This window comes from Phocoena sinus, chromosome 1 (genome assembly GCF_008692025.1).
Source record: "Phocoena sinus isolate mPhoSin1 chromosome 1, mPhoSin1.pri, whole genome shotgun sequence".
Lineage (NCBI taxonomy): Eukaryota > Metazoa > Chordata > Mammalia > Artiodactyla > Phocoenidae > Phocoena > Phocoena sinus.
In genome coordinates, this window is record NC_045763.1 from 16628506 (window position 1) to 16638802 (window position 10297).

A 10297-nucleotide genomic window follows, 5' to 3' on the forward strand; every position below is an offset into this window, starting at 1 on the left:
TTAACCCTCTGCGCGCTGGGACTGGGGCCGGGGCTGGGGCGGCGTGCGGACCGCCGAGGGCAGAAACGGGCTGGGTCTCCGGCTTCAGGGTACGGGGTCCAGACCTCGCCGAGACCGGCTCGGGGCTGGCGGAGCCCGGGGAGCGGCTCAGCTGTGTCAGGTGCGCGGCGCCGGGAGCCTCGGCGACCTTTGTCTCCTGCCTGGCGCCAGCAAGGAGTGTGACCCAGCGTGCTGCAGCTGCGTGTGTGTGTTTATGTGGTGTGTGTGTGTGTGTGTGTGTGTGTGTGTGTGTGTGTGTGTAAGAGGGGAGGAGGAGACAGAAAAAGCGGAGAGGCGGATGGATCCCGCGTGCCTGTGTGTTTATGTGTGACGGAAAGGCAGAGACTGACTATTTCGGGAGTTTGTTACTGCCTGCTTCCGTGTGTGTGTGTGTGGGGTGTGTGTGTGTGTGTGTGTGTGTGTGTGTAAGAGTGAGAGAGGGTTGAGAGGAGAAGGTAGAAGGGAAGCAGAGAGAAGGCTGGATGTTTCTCCATGCCTTTACGTTTGTATGTCAGAGGAGAAACTGTCTCTACATGTGGTTGTGTAACTGCCTGAGTGAAAGAGGTGTGTGTCTGTGTATTTGTATGAATGTGTGATCTGTACTTTTGGGGCCTGTTTTGCATGCACGTTGGTGTGGTAGAAAGAGACTTTGTGTCCCTGCTGTAAACAAGTGGAGCCCAAACCCCTCTGGTGTTGTGGTGTAGCATGTGCACATGAGAGGGGCAAGGCTGTTATTTGGTACAACTGTGTGTGTAGCCCAGTTTGCAAAAAAGAGAGAGAGAAAGATTGTGGGTGAGGTGAAAATGTGTGTTTTGTTTATGTGACTTTGTGATTATCTCTATGTTGTGTTGAGAAAGAGAAACTAATACGCAGGGACCATGATAAGTGGATGTTTAGGAGAGACAAAGACATTCCAGAGGAGATGGTGTTTGGGCTTTGAAGGATGTATAGGAGTTCATGAGGCCAGAAGGAAAGACCTGGGGAATCTTGCCTACCAGTCACAGGAGACAGAGGTGGATTCTGGAAGACAGGGCATCTACTGCCAGCCACCCCTGGTCAGGAGCTGGCCCAGAGTGATTCTGAGCATGCAGAGGAGGGGTCTGGGCACACAGTGCAAGGTTACAAAGGGACCATCTGCTCCTGGGCAGTGTGTGTGGCCACCTGGAGGGCAGGGAGGGAGCTGTGGAAATAACTCTCCCTGTTTCCATTCAACAGCCCTCTGAATTCTCCAGTGTGGAGGGAGGGAGACAGGGAGGAGGCCACTTGTCAGCATTCACAAAGCTTGTTGAGTGCCACAGACTAGAAAGGAGGGGTGGGCCCTGCCCAAAAGGTGACCAGAACTTCTCTGGACCTGGATGTCCAGACCCTCTTTCCATCCTGGAGGACTGGTAGCTTATACCATCAGCTGCCCAGGCCTGGGCTAGTTTCAGATTCCTGACTATTCCTGGTTTCAGATTTGTGACCATTCCTGATGCCTGGAGGGACATTCTGAAATCCAGGGAGACACGAAAATGGAACCAGTTATCCTAGCTTCCCACTTGCGAGCGGTGTGATTCTGGGGGATTCCCTTCTCCTCTCTGAGCCTCGGTTTTCTCCTCTGTAAAATAGGATTTGTAATTCCTGCCTACCCCCCCAGTACTGACGTGAAGATTTAATGAGTTAAGTACACGTGGGCCCTCTGTAAGCTATGAACCACTGGAAAGTGTTAAGCGTTGCTCCATTTATATGAAGTTCAAAGCACTTCGATGCTGTCAGAAGTCTGGCCAGTGTTGCCTTTGGGGAGGGAATGACTGGAAAGGGGGCAACAGGGGGACTTCCGGCTGTTGGTAAGGTGGTTTTGGGATGGAAGGACTGGGGACAGGGCTGTGTTCAGTTTGTGAAGACGCCTTAGGATCTGTGCATTTTTTTCTGTATATGTTATACTACAACAACATGTTCCAAAAAAAAGAAAAGAAAGGTCAGGCATCCTGAGCACATTTTATTCACTCACACGATGGGCGTTCTGGAATGCTCTATCAACGAGGCAGGAACCAGGCTGAGTACTGGGGCTACAACAGTGAACATGATGTGATCCTGACTCTATGAAGAAAAGAGGAGAAAGGGCGTGGCTTTCTCACCTCTGAAGGGGGCACATTGGCAGGGGAGGGGCTTGCCCAGAGCCACTCCCTGGGCTGGCAGCAGAATCAGGACTAGAATGAAGGACTCCTAGTGCTATGGCTGAGTCTCTTCCATTCCACCAGGCTGCCTGGGAGAGATAGGCCCTGGTCTTTTGCTGCTCAGGGGAGAACAGTGAGAAGGTTTGCTGCTAACTCTGACCCTAACCTCCAGCTCCTTGAGGATCCTCAGAACTCACCTCCACCAAACAGCCTTCTAGGAACAGTTCTATTCTATAGATGCTATGATTCCCACCCCAGCCCCATGTTACAGGTGAGGAAAATTAATGCTCAGAGAGGGAAAGTGGCTTCCCCAAGGCGGCACAGCCAGTCTAAGAGGATTTGCTGCTTCTGTTGACATTTGTGGGCTTGCTGTGCTCTCTGACAGAAACCTGGGTGGTTGTGTGGAAGGAAACATGTTTCCCTTGTCAGGCTCCTATAGACTGGATGGTGAGGGTGCTTCCTCCAAATATTCAGGTTTCTGGGCACAGCAGTCAGAGCATCAGGGCTCAAACTGGCAGAAAAACTCCCTTAAACTGAAAAGTACAGGGGGTAGAGCTAGCTTTCGTCATGGCTGCATTGAGGAGCTCAGATGATTGTCAGGATTCAGTGTCATTCTCTTGGTCTCTCAAGACTGTTTCCCTCTCTGCTGGCCTCATCCTCTGGCAGACTCTCTCCTCATGATCACAGAGTGGCTGCCAGCAGCACCAGCCAGGCATCCTAGTCTCTCAGCAGCTGCAACAGAAACAGGGACTCTTTCCTCAGCAGTTCCAACAGCATTCCTCAAACCAAGTCTCATTGGCTCTTACTGAGACATGTATCCATTCCTTGGCCAATCACTGTGGCCGAGGGTTCTGACTGGCCAGGCCATGGAGAGTGAGGGCCTCAGAGGTACCTGGCATTTGAGTCTAGGTGTGATTTCTAGCCATCCCAGCCTCAGGACTCACCAAGGTCCAAGAAGAATCCTCCCGAATTTGTGGAGAGGCTTACATTTCATAGGCCTTCAATAAATGGCAACAGTTATTATTGGTATTCTTCTTCCTCTGCTTTGCCTCTGTCATCATCTTGTACAGAGTAGACATTCAGTAATGTCTAGCATACAGTAGGTACCCAAAGAATCCTTAGTGGTTGACTGATTTTTGGGGGGAGTGGGGGGTTGCTGATCCCATGTACCAAGTCAGAGAGCGTCTGGACAAATTGGACAGCCCACAGGCCTGCAGACAGGATGAGACTCAGTATGAGAACGATTTAAGTTTTCATTTTGTTTTGTCTTCCATAACTGAACTGAAGCTATAGTCTAGAGCTCCTGGGGGCATCACCAGACTCTCCAGGAACAGACTCCCCCATCACACACATCCACCCGCCAGCCTAGGAGGATATAATCAAGTAAGCATCAGAAAGAGCCCGTTAGGAGGCTGGTCCGGGAGGAGCAAGCAGAACTTGTCAGACCCAATCAGACTATTTCTGCAACCCTGCAGAGAGTTTGCCTGGGGTGGGGGTGGGGACCGGCATGTCCCAGCCTGATCCCTTTCTCCTTGGGCCACCAGCTACTCTGATTCAATTGGGCAGTTTGAGTTTCCATGAGGGACTGGAGGTCCATTAGGTCTTGACTAACAATAGCTGCTATTTATCAAGTGTGTGCTGGGCCCCATAGTTGGCACTTTGCATGATTTAAATACAGGACCAGTGGAATATATTTTGGATACTCACGTTATCCCTGCTTTTGCTTTACTCTTTCTGCTATTTTCCCTGATTTCAAATGCAATTAATATGTGCTCACTGTAAAATAGTGTAAACAATATGGAAATGAATACAATAGGGAAAAAGTCCCCCATAATCCTACTCCTCAAATATCAACCACTGTTAACTCCTTGATGAGATTCTGCATTTAGCTGTATTAACAGATGTATGTCTGTTTTGTGAGAGGAAGAACATTACATTATTCACCTGTTCATAGCCTCCTTTCCTCCCTGCCTTTGAGGCAGAAAACTCTGTAGTTCAGGTGGCTTCAACCTGGTTTTATTCTGTGGATCTGAGTAACAGGAGGAGGGAAGGGAAGGAAACAAGCTAAGAGAGAAAGGGTAGAGGTTGCTGGGTGGGAAAAGATGGGAGAGGCTGAAGCAGGGGGCAAGGAGGTAAGAACAGTGCAGCCTGAGCTTTGAGAGAGCATTTGAGGGACTCAGGATACAGACTTGGAGGCTGTCTGCAGAGGGTGGGAGGGAAGACAAGAAAAAGAAACAGAAAGAGGAAAAGGAATGTTAAGAAGTTTTTTTGAGATTATGAATAAAATCACCTTTAACATTTTCAAAAGAATTGAATAAATATTTAAATTGCCTTTTGGACTTCCCTGATGGCGCAGTGGTTAAGAATCCGCCTGCCAATGAAGGGGACACGGGTTCGAGCCCTGGGCTGGGAAGACCCCACATGCCACGGAGCAACTAAGCCCGTGTGCCACAACTACTGAGCCTGTGCGCCACAACTACTGAGCCCGTGTGCCACAACTACTGAAGCCTGCTCTCCTAGAGCCCGTGCTCTGCAACAAGAGAAGCCACCGCAATGAGAAGCCCACGCACCACAATGAAAAGTAGCCCCCGCTTGCCGCAACTAGAGAAAGCCTGCGCACAGCATCAAAGACCCAACGCAGACAAAAATAAATTAAAAAAAAAAAAAGCCCTTTAAATTGCCTTTCAATTTTTTGTTGCTGTGGGGGGAGGGGAGGAACTGGTGTTTCTTTCTAATTCAATAGTGATTTGAGACTGTCCTCAAAGTGGCTCAGCTGTACCCAGGTTACTTTTTTATAAACAAAAAAATGAGATTACATAATATTAATAATTGCTAAAATGTATTGACTATTTACTATATGCCAGGCATTGTGCTAAATATTCTTCCATATTGCTTTATTTAATTCTATAATATCCCAATGGGGGCAGGTACTACTATTATCTCATTTTACAAATGAGGAAGCTGAGGCTCAGAGAGGTGAAACAACTTGCCCAAGGTCACACAGCCAGCAAGTGGGGGAGCTGGGATGAGATAATTTTTCCATTATTTTAATCGTCTGGTATGTAGTTGCTTAGTTTTTGTTGTCATTGTTATTTGTGTGTTTATTTGTTAAGGAGCTTCAAACCCCTTTCTGCTTGTGATTGGGCAGGAATATACATAAATAAAAGTTAGGCATGCACTGTCATTGACCCCACAATTCCCTGCCGTCAGTATTACCCCTGTTTTCTATGTTAAGAACCTGAAACTGAGTGGGACATGATCACTAATCTAGAGTAAGGCAGCTTTTAAGTTGTGTCATGGGATTTGAACTCAACTGTGTTTTCTCTGAAGGACCATACAGGAGCCGGAGCAGGGGTGGGGACCTGGGCTACATCTCGGTCACCCAGGCACAGAGTCACAGACCCTGAGGGCTGGACCTGAAAGAGATGTGAAAAGTCATCTATTCTAGTCCCTCTTTCCATTTATAAATCTCCTCTGCTGCTTCCCCCATAGAGGTCACATGGCCCAAGTCTGAACACCTCTGCTGATGGGAAACCCACTACTTTTGCGGAGCCCAGAGCCGGGGAAAGTAGGCCAGGCTGGAGCAGTGAAGCAGATGAAATGCCTGAGAATTAGCTGGGACAAGCACGGAGACTGCCAGCAGGGACAGGAGCACAGAGAGAATGGAAAACCACTCCCTCCAAGTAACAGGAGGAGGGAGGGGAAAGAAACAAGCTAGGAGAGAAAGGGCAGAGATTGCTGGGTGGGAAAAGATGGGAGAGGCTAGAGCAGGGACCAAGGAGGTAAGAACAGTGCAGCCTGAGCTTTGAAAGAGCATTTGAGGGACATAGGCTCAAAGGCCTTCCCTGCCAATAGCAGCTCTTCTATATGCGGCCCCTCTCAGTGCGGGGAGTAAGGATGTGTTTTTTCAAGAGACCAAGTCACCCCAGAGCCAGACTACTCTAACCCAGTATATTTCCCCTTTTGCTTTGGCTGCTAGGAAGCTCTTAGGTAGGTTATATATTGAACCTCAGTTACTAATTTGGTACAGAAGCCTGATAGATTTCTCCCTATCTCTTTCTAGTGGCTTTCAATCTCTCTTTTATTTTTTATTTATTTTTTATTTATTTATTTATTTTGCAGTACGTGGGCCTCTCACTGTTGTGGCCTCTCCTGTTGCGGAGCACAGGCTCTGGACATGCAGGCTCAGCGGCCATGGCTCACGGGCCCAGCCACTCCGCGGCATGTGGGATCTTCCCGGACCGGGGCACAAATCTGTGTACCCTGCATTGGCAGGCGGACTCTCAACCACTGCGCCACCAGGGAAGCCCTCAATCTCTCTTTTAAATCCATATTTTATAATGTTTGCTTTACCACCGAGCAGCTGCTCCACTGAATTTTTGTAAATGGAGGAGATTTTGATCATAAACAAAAACATTCTGTAATGTGAATTTGTTGGTTGACAACTGGAGAGAGTCAGGTCCTAGAGAAATAGGATAAGGCATAGGACTGGACTGGGCCAAGGTGGGGGAAGGTGGATCAGGCAGGAGGGAGAGGATGTCAAGACCATCTTAGCAAATATCTTTTTTATTCATTTATTTATTTATTTATTTATTTATTTTTGGCTCTGTTGGGTCTTTGTTGCTGCGCGTGGGCTTTCTCTAGTTATGGCGAGCAGGGACTACTCTTCGTTGCGGTGTGGGGGCTTCTCATTGTCGTGGCTTCTCTTGTTGCGGAGCACGGGCTCTAGGCACGTGGGCTTCAGTAGTTGTGGCACACGGGCTCAGTAGTTGTGGCTCACGGGCTCTGGAGCGCAGGCTCAGTAGTTGTGTCACACAGGCTTAGTTGCTCCGCGGCATGTGGGATCTTCCCGAACCAGGGCTCGAACCCATGTCCCCTGCATTGGCAGGCAGATTCTTAACCACTGCACCACCAGGGAAGTCCCTTAGCAAATATCTTTGGTCACATGGGGAATAGGTGCTTGGTACTGGAGATATTCCACGTGTCAGGGAGCTCAGGGGCACTAGAGAGGGAGTAGCTGAGTGTGAAGGATGGAGTCACACACCCAGAGAGAAGGGAAGAGGGCTCAGGCAGTGGGAGCAACCTGTGCAAAGACCCAGAAGTGGGAAGGGTGCTGGAGGACAGGAAGAAGGCTCCAGTGGCTGGAGTGCTTAGGGAAGTGAGGACAGTGGGTGAGCTGGGGCTGGGAGTGGTAGAGCCAGGCCAGGCCTTGCCACTCAGGGAGGTGTCTTTTCTCCTAAGGGCTGAATATTTGTGTTCTCAGGAGGTTTCCCAGGGAGCTGCTGTTTCCCACTCCTGGGTGTCGTTGACTTTGGTCTGGGGGTACAGGTGCAGGTAGGAGAAAAGCATCGAGCCAGATGCCCTTGAAGCAGACCAGCTGCTCAGCCCCACTGACTCAGGGGACAACTCCCCAGGGGCTGCCCAGCCAGTCAGAACCAAGGATGGTGGACTAAGACCCCCCAAAAGACCCCATGTGACTAGGGCTGGGGACCATGGGATGAGCTTCCACTCTGGAATCAGACTCCTTGAGTGGATTCTGACCTCAGCTGAGGGACCTTGGCCAAGGTTCCGTACTTCTCTGAACCTCATCTCTAAAATGCAAGTAATGTTACCTATCCTGAAGGGGTGTTTTGAAGATTAGGTGAGTAGACAAAAGCAAAAGACTTAACATAAAGTAGTTATTTCAATGAACATTCACTTCCCCAAACCCAGGGTACTAAGAAAGAGGCCTTTGATGGAGCCACCCCCATACCCTACACCCCTGCCCCATCTCAAGTGTGATTAGGGCTCCCATGTCTGTGCTCCCACAGCCTATGTTACTGCTAACATAGCCCCTCCACTCTGTCTAGCCCAGTCTGTTTCCTATGTTCCCTCTGTCGGTCTCCCCTGTCTGATCCCAGCTCTGTAGCCCCAGAAACAGGCACCAGCCTATAGCTGGTGCTCAATAAATGTCTATCGAACTGTACTGAAGGTCTCTTCTAGGGGATGCCACCTGATTAATGAGCACCTCCTCTCTGCATACACTATCTGCTTTAGACTTCACATAACCCCTATTTTCACAGATGAAGTTCCTGAGGGTCAGAGAGGTGAAGTGACTTGCCCCAGGTCACACAGTGTGTAGGTAAGTGACAACTTGGAAGTGAACCCACCTCTATCTGATTACAAAGTTCCTGCTCTTTACTGAGGCTTTATATGTCCTCACTATAGTTCTTTCACACATAGGGGAGAATTCAAAGACTCCAGCTCAGCTTCAAATGGCTGGAGGACCTTGGGGATGGGGCCAGTCACTCAGAATCTCTGGGCATCAGTCACCCCATCTCTAAAATGAAGGGGTTTAAAAAAGGAAAGAAAATGAAGGGGTTGGATCAGTGATTCTCAACCCTGGCAGCCTATTTATTTGAATTATCTGGAGAGCTTTTAAAATGTACTGGCACCTGGGCCCCACCTCAGGTCAATTAAACCTGATCCCTGAGGGTGGATCCCAAAGTTCATCAAACTCCCCAGTGATCTGGTTGCACGGTCAGGGCTGAGAACATCCAAATAGCCCCTCAGTGAGGCCCGTTGCAAGAAGCCATTCCATCTGGCATGGTGGAGGAACCAGGGCTTCAGAACCAAGCGGATGTGGGTTCTAATCCCAGATCTGCTCTTTCCCATACCCCAACGTCCTCATCCTGCAAAGGAGGAGAGCAAGGCTCAGTGAAGTCCAAGGTCACACAGCTCAGAAGTGCCGCTGTGGCAGTTTGAATCCAGGTCTCCCCTCAGGGGCATTAGGTCTGGATATGGAGAGGAGGTGCAGGCAGGCAGGTCCACTTGAGGCCTATAGCTCCCCTGGCCCTCTGGACTGCCTGAACCCGGGCGGAGTCTGTCAAGGGGGGGACCCTGCAGTCACCCCTGCCCCGTGACTTACAGTTTGGGAAGCAGGTGCTGGGGCAGCATCGGGTCACACATACCTTGGCCGTCTCCTTGCCTAGCATGTGGCCAGGTACCTCCACTACCCACTGTGCCCCAAGCCCTGGGCAGCGGCAGGGCAGTGTGGACATGCTGGGCAGCTTTTGTGTAACTGGGGCAGTCGCATCAGCTGCAGGAACAAACAGGCAGGAAAACTGATGCCAACTTAAGGCACAAGCAGACCTTGTTTTAAACACCTGCCCCATCACTCATATGCCATGTGGTTAGTAGGTCGGGGCACCTCTTTGAAGCACTACAAAATATGCATAAAAGTATAACTCATGGGCTTCCAACCCTGACTTTGACCATGCCGTTCCCTCTCCTGGAGTGCCCTTCCCATCTCTTCTTGTAGGTCTCTATCCAAATGACACCCCTTCAGATAGGCCTTCCCTGGCCACCTCTCCAAGGAGCTTCCCCTTTTCATTCTCTGTCACTGCACCCACTGTATTTCCTTCCTTCTCTTTGACAGACTTTATTATTCTATACGTAGGTGTTGATTACTCTCTCCCTAATTAGATGATAAAACCCATAAATGTAGGGCCTGTGTCTTTTTTGTTTTGTCATGTCTCTTTACAAGACATGCCGCAAAACTCACCCATTTTAAGTGTATAATTCCATGCTTTATAGTAAACTGCATGACCATGACCACAATCCAGTTTTAGAACTTTCATCACCCCCAAAAGATCCCTCAGACCTGTTTGCAGTTAATCCCTGCTTTTACCCTCATCGCCAGGCAATCACCCATCTGCTTTCTGTCTCTCCAGTTTTGCCTGTTCTGGGAATGTCACATAAATGGAATCGGTATAATACGAGACCTTCTGCGTCTGGCTTCTTTCACTGACCATGAAGTCTGAGCTTCATCCGTATTGTGAGTATTGGAAGTTGTTTGTTTCTTTTTGTTGCTGAGTACTCCCTAACATGGCTGTGCCACATTTTGTTTATCCATTCGCCTTTTCAATTTTGGATTGCTTCCAGTTTTCTCTATAGAATAACGCTGATATGAATATTCGCCTACAAGTCTTTGTGTGGACACACATTTTCATTTTGCTGGAGTAAATACCTGATACCTGTGAATGGAATTGCTGGGCTTTATGGTCAGTGTATGTATTCAACTTCCTCAGAGACTGTCAAATTCTTTTCCAAAGTGGCCATAT

General features: G+C 49.1%; 1 long non-coding RNA gene across 1 annotated transcript; it reads left to right on the forward strand.

Annotated features, from left to right (window-relative positions):
- The first annotated feature begins 7 nt into the window (after nucleotides 1-7).
- On the forward strand, nucleotides 8-3573 carry LOC116751675. The gene is made up of 3 exons (XR_004349316.1): nucleotides 8-160; nucleotides 1494-1586; nucleotides 3483-3573. It is a non-coding gene; the product is annotated as an uncharacterized LOC116751675 (long non-coding RNA).
- Nucleotides 3574-10297: the final 6724 nt, after the last annotated feature.